The sequence below is a fragment of the Aquarana catesbeiana genome, linkage group LG09 (assembly GCF_042186555.1).
Source record: "Aquarana catesbeiana isolate 2022-GZ linkage group LG09, ASM4218655v1, whole genome shotgun sequence".
NCBI classification, from domain to species: domain Eukaryota; kingdom Metazoa; phylum Chordata; class Amphibia; order Anura; family Ranidae; genus Aquarana; species Aquarana catesbeiana.
This window is the reverse complement of record NC_133332.1, coordinates 4,899,917-4,914,325: the sequence shown is the minus strand read 5'-3', so window position 1 is coordinate 4,914,325 and position 14,409 is coordinate 4,899,917.

The following is a 14,409-nucleotide window of genomic DNA, read 5'->3' as shown; positions in this document are numbered from 1 at the left end:
AGGCTCTGGTGCAGCTGTGCGTGGGAGCCAATCAGCTTCCAGGTTTTATTGTCAAGGCTTAATTGAACAAACTGAAGTTAGAAGCTGATTGGCTCCCATGCACAGCTGTAGTTTCAGTAAATCTCCCCCATTGCTTGTGATTTGCTCCTTTAAGGATCCTTACTATCGATTTGATCCGTTATTGCTGAAATTTTATTTGCTTATATTTCGCCTTCCCTGATCCCCCCAACCAACATGCTAATGGAATTTTTTTTAATAAAGCTTTTCCCATTTACATTACATCCCTTGTTTTAGTGATGTCATAACCGTGTCTCTGTGCTTCTCTGAGCAATGCAGGGGGATCATGGCTGGTGGGAGGGGCTGTACATAGCTTCATGAAAACATGTGAACCAAGGAAATGTGTGTGAGCCGCTCAGGCTGTATGGGAATCAAGTCCCGTATCAACTGATGTGAGTGCTGGCCGGGAAGGGAGCTCGTCTATGTTCCAGGCAATGTTAGAAAGTAAGTGTCCACGAGTAAGCTCTGGTGGGCAAAGTGAAACGCGTCGGTCGGGGGCGTGGCCTGGCTGGGGTTCAGGCTGTGACTGCCATTCAGTATCATAGAGCAGGACTTGATGTGCGGCTTATGGGACACCCAGTCACAGCACCCTGCCTCAGTACTCCTAGCTATAGCCTGCTGTGTACAGCATAGCCAAGGTTGGGACTGGGGGGGGGTAGGAGGGGCAGTCGCCCTGGGCACCATCACACTGGAAGGGGGCACCATGCAGCAAGCTGTGCTGTGCTCACCACATGCACATGTCAAAACAGCACAACCTGCTCAGACAACTACTGCCATTAACACTGCGCTCCAACACGCCCACTCTCCACACACCGCGCTTGCACAACCATCTCCCAGCTGTTAGAAGGAAAGCGATTGGCCACACATGTGCAGTGTACACTAAATGCCAATCATTAGCAGTCAGAGCAACTCGGAGAAGAACAGGTGCAGGGCAGGACACCAATTCCACATGTTGAGTTAGTACGGAGGGGTGGGGGAGGGGGTTAGTTCTGCATCCTATCTTTGGGTTCTAGACCAAACTGTCCAAGTTTTGAGCATAGTATATACAGTATATTACCATACAGACATATTCTTTGTCTGTAGTAACCCCAGTGACTCCTGGGTTTCCAGTGACATCTGAGTCTCCAGCTACCCCAGTACCCTCGTGCCTCAGTGGCTCCTTTGTCTTTGGGGAGCCTCGTGCACTTCTGTGCCTCCAGTGACTCTCTTGTCTCTAGTGACCCCTTTGACTCTTGTATCTCCAGTGACTTCTGTGTCTCCAGCTACCCCAGTGACCCCTGTGTTTCCAGTGACTTCTGTGTCTCCAGCTACCCCAGTGACCCCTGTGTTTCCAGTGACTTCTGTGTCTCCAGCTACCCCAGTGACCCCTGTGTTTCCAGTGACTTCTGTGTCTCCAGCTACCCCAGTGACCCCTGTGTTTCCAGTGACTTCTGTGTCTCCAGCTACCCCAGTGACCCCTGTGTTTCCAGTGACTTCTGTGTCTCCAGCTACCCCAGTGACCCCTGTGTTTCCAGTGACTTCTGTGTCCTCCTGTGTCTCTGGTGACCCCACTGACTTCTGTGTCTCAAGCTACCCCAGTGACCCCTGTGTTTCCAGTGACTCCTGTGTCTCTGGTGACCCCACTGACTCCTGTGTCTCCAGCTGCCTGTGACCCCTGTGTTTCCAGTGACTCCTGTGTCTCTAGTGACCCTGCTGACTCCTGTGTCTCTAGCTACCCCAGTGACCCTGTGTGGTGCTGTGCCTCACTGACTCCTGCGTGTCTAGTGACCCTATTGACTATAATCCCCCCCTAAGCATCTGTGATTCCTGTGTCTTTGGTGACCCTTGTGTGCTTCTGTGTCTCTAATGTACCCGTTGACCATGACTTCTTTGTCTGTAGTAACCCCAGTGACTCCTGTATTTCCAGTGACATCTGTGTCTTCAGCTACCCCAGTACCCTCGTGCCTCAGTGGCTCCTTTGTCTTTGGGGAGCCTCGTGCACCTCTGTGCCTCCAGTGACTCTCTTGTCTCTAGTGACCCCTTTGACTCTTGTATCTCCAGTGATATCTGTGTGTCCGTCTACCCTGGTGACTCCTGTGTGTTCCTGTACCTCCAATGACTCCTGTGTCTCTAGCTACCCCAGTGACTCCTGTGCTTCCAGTGACTCTTATCCTATGTACTTCTGTGTCTCTAGTGACCCTGCTGACTCCTGTGTTCCAGCTGCACCAGTGACCCTGTGTCTCAGTGACTCCTACATCTCTAGTGGCCCCCACTGGCTCCTGTGTCTCCAATGACCCTGATAGGCTGCGCTGATGGGCACTGATGAGGCTGCATCGATGGGCACTGTTAGGCTGAATTGATGGGCACTGATATGGTGCACTGATGAGGCTGCACTGATGGGTACTGATGAGTTGGCATTGATAGGCTGCATTGATGGGCACTGCTGAGGCTGCACTGATGGGCACTGATAGGCTGCATTGATGGGCACTGATATGGTGCACTGATGAGGCTGCACTGATGGGTACTGATGAGGTGGCATTGATAGGCTTCATTGATGGGCACTGATAGGCTGCATTGATGGGCACTGATATGCTGCATTGATGAGGCTGCATTGATGGGTACTGATGAGGTGGCATTGATAGGCTTCATTGATGGGCACTGATAGGCTGCATTGATGGGCACTGATATGCTGCATTGATGAGGCTGCATTGATGGGTACTGATGAGGTGGCATTGATAGGCTTCATTGATGGGCACTGATGAGGCTGCATTGGTGGGCACTGATAGGCTGCATTGATGGACACTGATGAGGCTGCACTGATGGGCACTAATAGGTTGCATTGATGGACACTGATGAGGCTGCACTAATGGGCACTGATAGTCTGTGCTGATGGGCACTAATAGGCTTCATTGATGGGCACTGATGAGGCTGTATTGTTCAGCACTGATGGGCACTAATGTGGCGGCACTGATGAGGCTGCATTGATGGGCACTGATGAGGCTGCACTGATGGGAACTGATGAGGCTGCACTGATGAGGCAGCACTGACGGGTACTGATGAGGCAGCACTGACAGGCACTGATGAGGCTGCATTGATATGCTGCACTGATGAGGCTGCGTTGATGGGTACTGATGAGGCGGCATTGATAGGCTGCGCTGATGGGCACTGATGAGGCTGTATTGTTCAGCACTGATGGGCACTAATGGGGCAGCACTGATGAGGCTGCATTGATGGGCACTGATGAGGCTGCACTGATATGCCGCACTGATGGGCACCGAGGAGGCTGCATTGATAAGGCGGCACTGACGGGTACTGATGAGGCAGCACTGACGGGCACTGATGTGGCTGCATTGATGGGCACTGGGTAACTTAACGGGTAACTTAATTCTGCATAAAACATTTAACAATGTAATTTTATGAGATCATTTACGAGGGTGTGTATAGGGATGGAATTAGGGGCGGGGCAGGGTAGGGGTTGGGTGGGGCAACTGGCGGTAACTCTTAAGGCCTGACTAGTAGCTCAGGACTTGAACTTTTGAGCCCTGATATATATGATGACAGGTACACTTTAACTCAATAGCCAGGCCATCAGTCAGAGTGAGGTCAACATGGCCGCCTCCTTCCCTTTCAGTACAGATCTCCTCCAGTGATTGGTGGACGCACCCAGCTGAAGACTGCCGCAGTCATGAAAAGTTCTGTAAACTTCTATCTCAGGACTCGCCCCGCGAATCGCTCGCTCACAGAATACACTTCCCGCCGTCATTAATGAAATACGGGCGACATCACCAGCAAATGTGAAATAAATAAAAATGACTCATCGGCGCGTTGCGTCTGTGATGTCAGCCGCCGCGGCGGGCTTGTTAATGGCGTATCTCTCTAACAACGCCATAAATGATCAGAGAGTAACGAGCGTCAGGAAGATCCGAGCGAACTGTAAACACAGCAAGACTGTAAAATAAAGCGTATTGCTTATTAACACCTAATTAGCAGAAGCCTCGTTTGTTTTGTTTATGAGGGAAGCGGACGCAGCGGAAAGACGGCCTATAAGTCTGATTTATTTTATCGTTAATCTGCAGCGAGCGGCGACAAATCTGATCATTTCCTTGCGGTTTCTCCGCCGAGTTCTGAGGAAAGGGCAAAGCCGAGCCGGGACACGGATCTGGTTGCAGGTTTACCGGTCTGGCTGGCTCGACCAACGAATATCGTCCAGACCCCCCGATGTGACAATTATACACACTATGCTACCAAAAGTATTGGGACGCCTGCCTTTACACACACATGAACTTTAATGGTATCCCAGTCTTAGTCCGGAGGGTTCAATATTGAGTTGGCTCCGCCCTTTGCAGCTATAACAGCTTCAACTCTTCTGGGAAGGCCGTCCACAAGGTTTAGGAGGGTGTCTATGGGAATGTTTGACCATTCTTCCAGAAGAGCATTTGTGAGGTCAGGCACTGATGTTGGATGAGAAGGCTGCTGTAGCCCATCTGCTTCAAGGTTGGGTGTGTTGTGCGTTCAGAGATGATATTCTATACCTTGGGTGTAACGAGAGGTTATTTGAGTTACTGTAGTCTTTCTATCATCTGGAACCAGTCTGCCCATTCTCCTCTGACCTCAACAAGGCGTTTTCCTCCACACAACTGCCGCTCACTGGATATTTTCTCTTTTTCCCACCATTCTCTGTAATCCCGAGAGATGGCTGTGTGTGAAAATCCCAGAAATACTCAGACCAGCTCGTCTGGCACCAACAACGCCACATTCAAAGTCCCTTCAGTCCCCTTTCTTCAACATTCTGATGCTCAGTGTAAACTTCAGCAAGTCGTCTTCACTACTTCTAGATGCCTAAATGCATTGAGTTGCTGCCATGTAATTGGCTGATTAACAATCTGTGTTACCAAGCAACTGAACAGGTGTACATAATAAGGTGGCCGGTGAGTGTATGTTCTACTTTAGAGAGAGTGGAGTCTATCCTGAGGGTACTAATGATGACGGGAAGATGTTGCTGACACTCAGCCTAGGTTCACATTGGTACGATTTGACATGTCATCGCAAACCAAATCGGCGGCTATTACCGGCAATGGCACCGTCTGAAGCGGCACCGCACCGATTTCCAAAAGTAGTCCCTGTACTACTTTTGGTGACTTTAGGAGGCGATTTGTATAGACAGGAACCCGCACAGATGTCTGTCAAATCCTCCGTACCACCCCCCCCCCCGAAGTCGGACTGCATTGCTGGGTTAAAATCGTGCGAGTTCGGCCACAGCAATGTGAACCTAGGCTTAATGTCGGAAGAGCTCAGCAGCCTATCGGAGAAGCAGCTTGGTACAAAGACCAAACAGACAAGAAAACGGCAATGGGAAGAGTGCATCAACCCACAGCAACCAACCAATCATTTATGATATCAATACTCACTAAAAGGGGGTCCGACCACCATAAAGGGGTACTTCATTTACTGGTGGAGTCGACTGGGCTGAAGTACTTTGTGGTTTCTTCTTTGGTGCTCCACTTGTACCAGAACTGTGAATTGGACATGGATGTGTATCAAATCAACCAATCAGTCAACATGAAAGAGCTGCTGGTGAAGTTGGCCTTATTGCCCTAGTTAGGAGACACACAGGCACATAGCATTTTTTTCAATGGTTCAAAGAAACAGTCTGAGGGTATCTTTATTTTAGGTTTTTTTGAAACTTGGTACTTGTTTGGTCAGTACTTGGTTTGCATTGAGGGAGCTTGGGACACCCCAGAACTGAATGCTTTGAGGACCCTTCTCAAACTTGCTGAGCTATGCTAAAATGTCCCACAGAACCTATTTCTGGCAGGAGACTACGACTTTTTCCCAATGGACAGGGCTGCAAACAGTCACTAACTTCCAGCGCCAGGGTCTTTTACTCACACGGCCACAGGATCATCAGTGGCCTCCTTCCGATATCCACCGGGCACTCTCCAGTGAAGGAGACACAAACTCACAGAACCATAGGACAGCTGGACATGTCTCCTCCAGCTTCCTCCTGGGACACTCTCCAGTGAGCTTCTCCAGACCCATAGGTGTATTATTGCATTAGGGCGTGCACCCCAAAGCTCAAACACACAAATGCGCAGTAGACAGTGTCAGTAGGGAAGAGATTGGTGTCAGTAGTTTTTAAAAAAATTATTTCATTTTGTTATTTTGTCCAATTTTTTTTTTAATATTATTTTTTAATTATTATTATTATTATTATTATTATTATTATTATTATTATTTTTTTTTTACAATGTTAGGAGCCCCATTGAGGTAAAATTGGTAAAATTGCAGAGAAAGGGACTGAGGACAGAGATTCCCTAGTCCCTTTCTCTGTTACCTCAGCTGCCACGGGGGTAGGGGCGTTTAACAGGGGCAATCTGCGTCGCACAGGGTGATTAGGGTGTGCCCAGACACCTCCGGCACAAACTGTGTGCACTGAGGATGAGAAAAGATTCTGGACAGCCGCACTCCAAAAATTTGCCTTTATTCGTAGAAAATATGATCAAAAATACATGCCACAGCAGAACGGACAGAAGAACTGACGCGTTTCACACTATCAAACAGTGCTTAAGCAAAGCTATGATTGAGCACTGTTTGATAGTGTGACACGCATCAGTCTCATCCTCATTGCTATATGCATTGCCAGCACCTGTGGCTTCTAATTTAGAGGAGAGGTTCATTCCAATCTGATCTACCTGGAGCGGTGATACCCCCACACCCTGTGCGCACACCTATGTCCAGACCCAAATGAACTTGTGGACTAAGCAATTGCGATTAGGTACCCCCCCCCCTCCCCAGCTGAAATCTCAGCTGGGACCTCGATGTCTTCTAGATGGCACCTTCAGAAGTCCCGCCCCCTGGGGCAGTGCCACTGCAGGGGTGTCTCCTCCCTCCAGCAGGACTGGCCAGAGGAACTCTGCTGCTCTGCCTCAGGCCCCAATCTATTTATAGTCTCTTCCACCACCTCCTGGGCACAACTCCCCAGGGGTTGGCTTGAGATCCATAAATATTTAGGCTGCTTTCTCTGGTCTCCCACCCACTATAATTCTAGAACCCTCTACAAGACAGGGGGAAGTAATCAGAGCAGCAGCCTGTGGGACACTGAGCAGGCCTAAACAATCAACCCCTGCTCCATTAATTACAGAGGAGCTAAACTAGATCTACCTAACAGTCTACTCTACACTAGGAGGGTTCTACATCTAGTAAAAAGTTTTTGGATTTTGCTATTTTTTTTTTTACAGGAAAAAAACGAGGGATGAAACTATAAAATGTGAGTATATAAAGTGGCAGTGCTAATATGGTGGCAAAATTGTTTGTCTGCAGCTTACAATTAGTAAGAATTAAAGCAGAGGACCCCTTTAATGGATCTGTATTATCACAGACTGCTTAAAGCACAGGAAATAAATGCCATTGGCTCCCATGGTGCACCACACTTGGCTTTGCCGACAAGGCGCGGGATTCGTGAAGCAGACACAAAGGGCGCTGACATTCCTCCGGCCTTTCATCTGGAGAAGAATTTTCCATTCATCTGAAATGTTGATAGGCTTACAAGTCTTATTTTATTTTCTGTCCTCTGCCAGTGAAAGTTTTGGTGAATCTGTTCTGAAAATAGACCGTCTGCACGTGTGCGACGCATCCGGCAGGGCGTGTTCAGCACCATCATGGCAGCGAAGGCGAATGATGGAAGGAAATATGCGAAGTATGTAAGATTCTCAGGCCTGAGATGTTGGGGAAATTGGATCATGATGTGAGGTCACAAGTGGCGAAGACACGGAGCTGGCGTAGGATCAGCCGGGGAGGAAATGAATCACGCAAAGAGGAGCGCTCACTTCCCAGCTACATACGGATGGGGACAACGTGTGAAATTCCTCAGCTGATTGGCTGGTATGGAGGATTTTTCCACTGATGATGAAGTACATGTGTACAGCAGGATGCGGCGAAGAGCAGAGGAGGACGCCAACCGTTTCATGTCCGTTCGGCTCCCAAACCCATAATATGTTATATATACATTTATAGGGATAATTCCACTTGGAAACAAATAAATAAGATTCAGGATATATTTGTACACTTCCTGATCTTCTGAGATTGTAAAAGAAGAGACCGTTTTGTATTAAGGATTATTGAGAAAAGATGAGGTGAGGTGGTGGATGCAAACTTGTGACAAGGAGTGAGGTGGTGGACATAGACCCATGACAAGGAATCATTGGTTGTGAGGAGCTGGATGTAGACCCATGATAAGGGGTCATTGGTTGTGAGCTGGTGGATGCAGACCCATGAGAAAGGGTCATTGGTTGTGAGGCGGTAGATGTAGACACAGGAGAAGGAGTCATTGGTTGTGAGGTGGTGGATGTAGTCCCATGTCAAGGAGTCATTGGTTGTGAGGCTCTGGATGTAGACCCATGAGAAGGGGTCATTGGTTGTGAGGTGGTGGATGCCAAGTCAAAGTCATAGAGGAATGGTCAGTAGGAGTTGAGGCCTGGAGCCAAGCCAAGATCATAGAAGGGTGGTCAGTAGAATGTAGATGAAAGAGTCGAGGCCTGGAGCCAAGCCAAGGTCGTAGATGGGTGGTCAGTAGGATGTAGATGAGAGAGTCGAGGCCCAGAGCCAAGCCAAGGTCATAGAGAGGTGGTCAGTAGGATGTAGATGAAGGAGTCGAGGTCTGGAGCCAAGCCAAGAATGTAGAGGGGTGGTCTGTAGGGTGTAGATGAGAGAGTCGAGCCCTGGCGCCAAGCCAAGGTCGTAGAGGGGTGGTCCGTAGGATTTCCCGGTGCTAAACCTTTGATCTAATTTCTAAATTGCTGTATTTGTAAATTTCAAAAGCCAGCATAAAGCACTAGTAGTGGTAAAATAAAGCACTTGTGGACTTAACTAATAATTTTTTTGTATAATTCTCCTTTAAGGGGGCATGACAGGGGTATTTTCTATACCTACATAGTTTTGATAAAAGGTGTCCCATGTTCCCATCTCAAAAAGTTGGGAGGTATGTGTAGATGAGAAAGTCAAAGCCTGGAGCCAAGCCAAGATTGTAGATGGGTTGGTCAGTAGATAAGGAGAGTGGAGGCCTGGAGCCAAGCCAAGGTCGTAGAGGGGTGGTCAGTAGAATTTAGATGAGAAAGTCGAGGCCTGGGGCCAAGCCAAGGTCATAGAGGGGTGGTCAGTGGGAGTCGAGGCCTGGAGCCAAGCCAAGGTTGTAGAGGGGTGCTCAGTAGAATGTAAATAAAAGAGTCGAGGCCTGGAGCCAAGCCAAGGTCGTAGACAGGTGGTCAGTAGGATGTTGATGAGAGAGTTGAGGCCTGGAGCCAAGTCAAGGTCCTAGAGGGGTGATCAGTAGGATGTAGATGAGAGAGTCGAGGTCTGGAGCCATGTCAAGGTCATAGAGGAATGGTCAGTAGGAGTCGAGGCCTGGAGCCAAGCCAAGATCATAGATGGGTAGTCAGTAGGATGTAGATGAAAGAGTCAAGGCCTAGAGCCAAGCCAAGGTTGTAGAGGGGTGCACAGTAGAATGTAAATGAAATAGTCGAGGCCAGGAGCCAAGCCAAGGTTGTAGACGGGTGGTCAGTAGGTTGTTGATGAGGGAGTTGAGGCCTGGAGCCAAGTCAAGGTCCTAGAGAGGTGGTCAGTAGGATGTAGATGAGAGAGTCGAGGTCTGGAGCCAAGTCAAAGTCATAGAGGAATGGTCAGTAGGAGTTGAGGCCTGGAGCCAAGTCAAGATCATAGATGGGTGGTCAGTGGGATGTAGATGAAAGAGTCAAAGCCTGGAGCCAAGCCAAGGTTGTAGAGGGGTGGTCAGTAGAATGTAAATGAAAGAGTCGAGGCCTGGAGCCAAGCCAAGGTCATAGATGGGTGGTCAGTAGGATGTAGATGAGAGAGTCGAGGCCCGGAGCCAAGCCAAGGTCATAGAGGAGTGGTCAGTAGGATGCAGATGAGAGAGTCGAGGTCTGGAGCCAAGCCAAGGTTGTAGAGGGGTGGTCCGTAAGATGTAGATGAGAGGGTCGAGGCTTGGCGCCAAGCCAAGGTCGTAGAGGGGTGGTCCATAGGATGTAGATGAGAGAGTCAAGGCCTGGCGCCAAGCCAAGGTTGTAGAGGGGTGGTCTGTAGGATGTAGATGAGAGAGGTGAGGCCTGGTGCCAAGCCAAGGTCGTAGGGGGGTGGACTATAGGTTGGCTGATAACGCAGTCATCAGGAGCCAAACCTAGAGTCATATATGATTGATCAGTAGAAACAAAGTCATTAACTGAGCTGAGGTCACAACCAGGAATCAGAGATCAGAGAAATCCAGGGGCAGGCCAGAAAATCAGAATAAACACAAGATCAGGATACACAGGAGCATGGATCACGGACTAGCTGAAGGTCACCTGGCAACCATCTGCCACTACTCTTTCTCCTTCCAGTTCTGGGATTGGTTGCTCATATGTGTGCCTGTATATTCAGATATCCACACAACATGCCTGTACGTGTCTTTGTGCAAACGAGTGTGCCCACGCAGGATACTAGCAGACGTTCCTAGGCTGCATATTGGGCAACACTCACCTCTGTTCTGGATGGCATCCTGACAAGGAACCTCACTGGAACCTCTGTGCCCCATATGAACTTGCTTGCTTTTGTCCAGTTATGGCTCACTGCTGAGTTCCAGTGCCTCCGTCACATACATTCCAGGAGATTACAGAGAAATCGGACTGAGCGGAGTTTCTGATTTTAGCACAGCTGCAGTATTTACTGGAATGTATTGGTAAGTCACTGACTGAATTTAGATATAAAGAAAGTCTCCAACAAAATATTCATTTCAGAGTCTTCGGAAACAATTTATAATCTAGAAGAATTGGACACACAGAGACAATAAGGATCTGAAAACCGATAGGAGATGATTCCAGAGAACATTCCGGGTCATTCGCTGTCCGGGGAATAAACAACTCTCCCCCCTCGTGTGACATCCGTCTCTACATGGTGGAGAGGTGACCGCGGCTGGCAGTGTGTCGGGCGCACAATGCCGATGATTTTTGCTATAAATTTTATGGGGAGAAATGTTTTCTGGGGGAAGACTTCCATCCCGGGACAAGTACGAGTTTAATGAGAACATAACTCACCGCAACTGGGCTCCGAACGGTCCACCAGGGGCCCAATTAATGAGCGTTCACCCTCCTATATTTAATGCTCCGGCCCCTACAGGTCCAACGGGACTTTATTTATTTCCTTTATCTGTACCGTCCCCAGACTTCAGAGAACAACAAATTCTGAGAGCCATAAAAAGAAGGATGAAGACTGGAAAGTGGAGGAGCCCGGAACATCGGGAGATAGGCCTGAAGATCAGAGGGAAATCAGATGAAATGGACAAGCAACAGGGACATCGTGATTGGATGGCCAGGGGAGGGAGACCAGATCTGACCCAAGTTAAGGACTGCTTGTCTAGATATACCAAAATTACATAGAAACTTTACCTAAAACAATCACTACAATCTGTATGCAGACCAGTCGATAGTAGATTGTACAATGAGATTGCAAGGTGTGTGGCCGTCAGTCTCTGTTATTTCCCAGGGACACTATCGGTGAGATCTCTGCTCTGAGTTCACCCACTGTGCCCATTATGAGGGTTCCCACCATCCCTGTGCTGAGTTCCCGGGTCTGTACACCCGCTGTGCCCATTATGAGGGGTTCCCACCATCCCTGTGCTGAGTTCCCGGGTCTGTACACCCGCTGTGCCCATTATGAGGGGTTCCCACCATCCCTGTGCTGAGTTCCCGGGTCTGTACACCCGCTGTGCCCATTATGAGAGGTTCCCACCATCCCTGTGCTGAGTTCCCGGGTCTGTACACCCGCTGTGCCCATTATGAGGGGTTCCCACCATCCCTGTGCTGAGTTCCCGGGTCTGTACACCCGCTGTGCCCATTATGAGGGGTTCCCACCATCCCTGTGCTGAGTTCCCGGGTCTGTACACCCGCTGTGCCCATTATGAGGGGTTCCCACCATCCCTGTGCTGAGTTCCCGGGTCTGTACACCCGCTGTGCCCATTATGAGGGGTTCCCACCATCCCTGTGCTGAGTTCCCGGGTCTGTACACCCGCTGTGCCCATTATGAGGGGTTCCCACCATCCCTGTGCTGAGTTCCCGGGTCTGTACACCCGCTGTGCCCATTATGAGGGGTTCCCACCATCCCTGTGCTGAGTTCCCGGGTCTGTACACCCGCTGTGCCCATTATGAGGGGTTCCCACCATCCCTGTGCTGAGTTCTCAGGTCTGTACACCCGCTGTGCCCATTATGAGAGGTTCCCACCATCCCTGTGCTGAGTTGAATTTTTACACTGTTGCTTTATTTTTTAAATTATTTAAATTATTATTTATTTTATTTTTTTTTCTATTTTTACACTGTTGCTTTATTTATTTATGTATTTTCATTATTATTTATTTTATTTTTTTCTATTTTTACACTGTTGCTTTATTTATTTATTTTAATTAGTATTTATTTTATGTTTTATATTTTTACACTGTTGCTTTATTTATTTATTTTAATTACTATTTATTTTATTTTTTATATTTTTACACTGTTGCTTTATTTATTTATTTTAATGACTATTTATTTTTATTTTTTATATTTTCATACTGTTGCTTTATTTATTTATTTTAATTATTAATTATTTTATGTTTTATATTTTTACACTGTTGCTTTATGTATTTATTTTTTTTATCACTTTTATTGCTGTCACAAGAAATGTAAACATCCCATGTGACAGCAATAGGCAGTGACAGGTCCTCTTTATGGCGGGATCGGGGGGTCTATAAGACACAGGTGTGAACGGAGCCTTATGCCGCGTACACACGACCGGACTTTACGGCAGACTTGGTCCGGCGTACCGGATTTCGTCGGACAATTCGATCGTGTGTGGGCTCCAGCGGACTTTGTTTTATCAAAAGTTTGACGGACTTAGATTTGAAACATGTTTCAAATCTATCCGGTGGACTCGAGTCCGATCGAAAAGTCTGCTCATCTGTATGCTAGTTAGACGGACAAAAACCGAGGCTAGGGCAGCTATTGGCTACTGGCTATGAACTTCCTTACTTTAGTCCGGTGTACGTCATCACGTACGAATCCGTCGGACTTTGGTTGATCGTGTGTAGGCAAGTCCGTTCATTCGCAAAGTCCGTCGTAAAGTCCATCGAAAAGTCCGCCGGGCAAAGTCTGCCGTAAAGTCCGACCGTGTGTACGCGACATTATGCTTTTTTTTTGGCCAACTTGTTGTTGGGTGGATTCAAATACGCAAACTGCGAATCACGGCAAAATCAATGGCAAAATCATGGAAAAAATGCACTGCATGCTTTTCTGCAGTTTCTCCACTGAAGTCTATTGAACCAAAAACACACATTATACTTTAAAAAAAGTCCCCGACCCCTTCCAAAAACGCGGCAGCTGAGAAAAGCAAAGATGTGAGCGCGCCCCATAGGAAACCATGATGAATGGACTGTAGTGCGTTTCTGCAAAAAGCAATAAAAACGCAATAAAAACGCACGTGTGAACCGAGCCTTAAAAAATAGTACAAACGTTTGTAAAGAAATCTCCTCCAATAATAATAGAGAGATGCAGGAAATGTGATCTCTGTATACAGAGAGATGATAGAAGACATCGATCACTCCCTCCGTATACACACAGTCCTTCTCAGTATGTGACACACCGTCATTTATTCTCCCCTCGGAGTTTCCTCTTTTCTTCTTAAAATTGAAGTCCAGCCTGAGAGCCGAAACTCACATTCTCTTTCTCTCTCTCTCCCTCTCTTCGTCTCTCTCCCTCTCCCCATCTCTTTCCCTCTCCCCATCTCTCTCCCTCTCCCCATCTCTTTCCCTCTCCCCATCTCTCTCCCTCTCCCCATCTCTTTCCCTCTCCCCATCTCTCTCCCTCTCCCCATCTCTCTCCCTCTCCCCATCTCTTTCCCTCTCCCCATCTCTCTCTCTCTCCCCATCTCTTTCCCTCTCCCCATCTCTCTCCTTCTCCCCATCTCTCCCTCTCTTCATCTCTCCCTCTCCGTTCTCTGTCCCTCTCCCCGTCTCTCTCTCCCCGTCTCTCTCCCTGTCTCCCCCATCTATCTCCCCGTCTCTCTCCCCCATCTGTCCCCCGTCTCTCTCTCTCTCTCTTCCCGTCTCTCCCCGTCTCTCTCTCTCTCTCCCCCGCCTTTCTCTCCCCGTCTCCCTCTCTCTCCCCCGTCTTTCTCTCCCCGTCTCTCTCTCCCCCGTCTCTCTCTCTCCCCATCTCTCCCCCGTCTTTCCTCGTCTCCCCCGTCTCTCTCTCCTCGTCTCTCTCCCCCGTGTCTCTCTCCCCCGTGTCTCTCTCCCCTGTCTTTCTCTCCCCGTCTCTCTCTCTCCCCTGTCTCTCTCTCTTTCCCGTCTCCCCCATC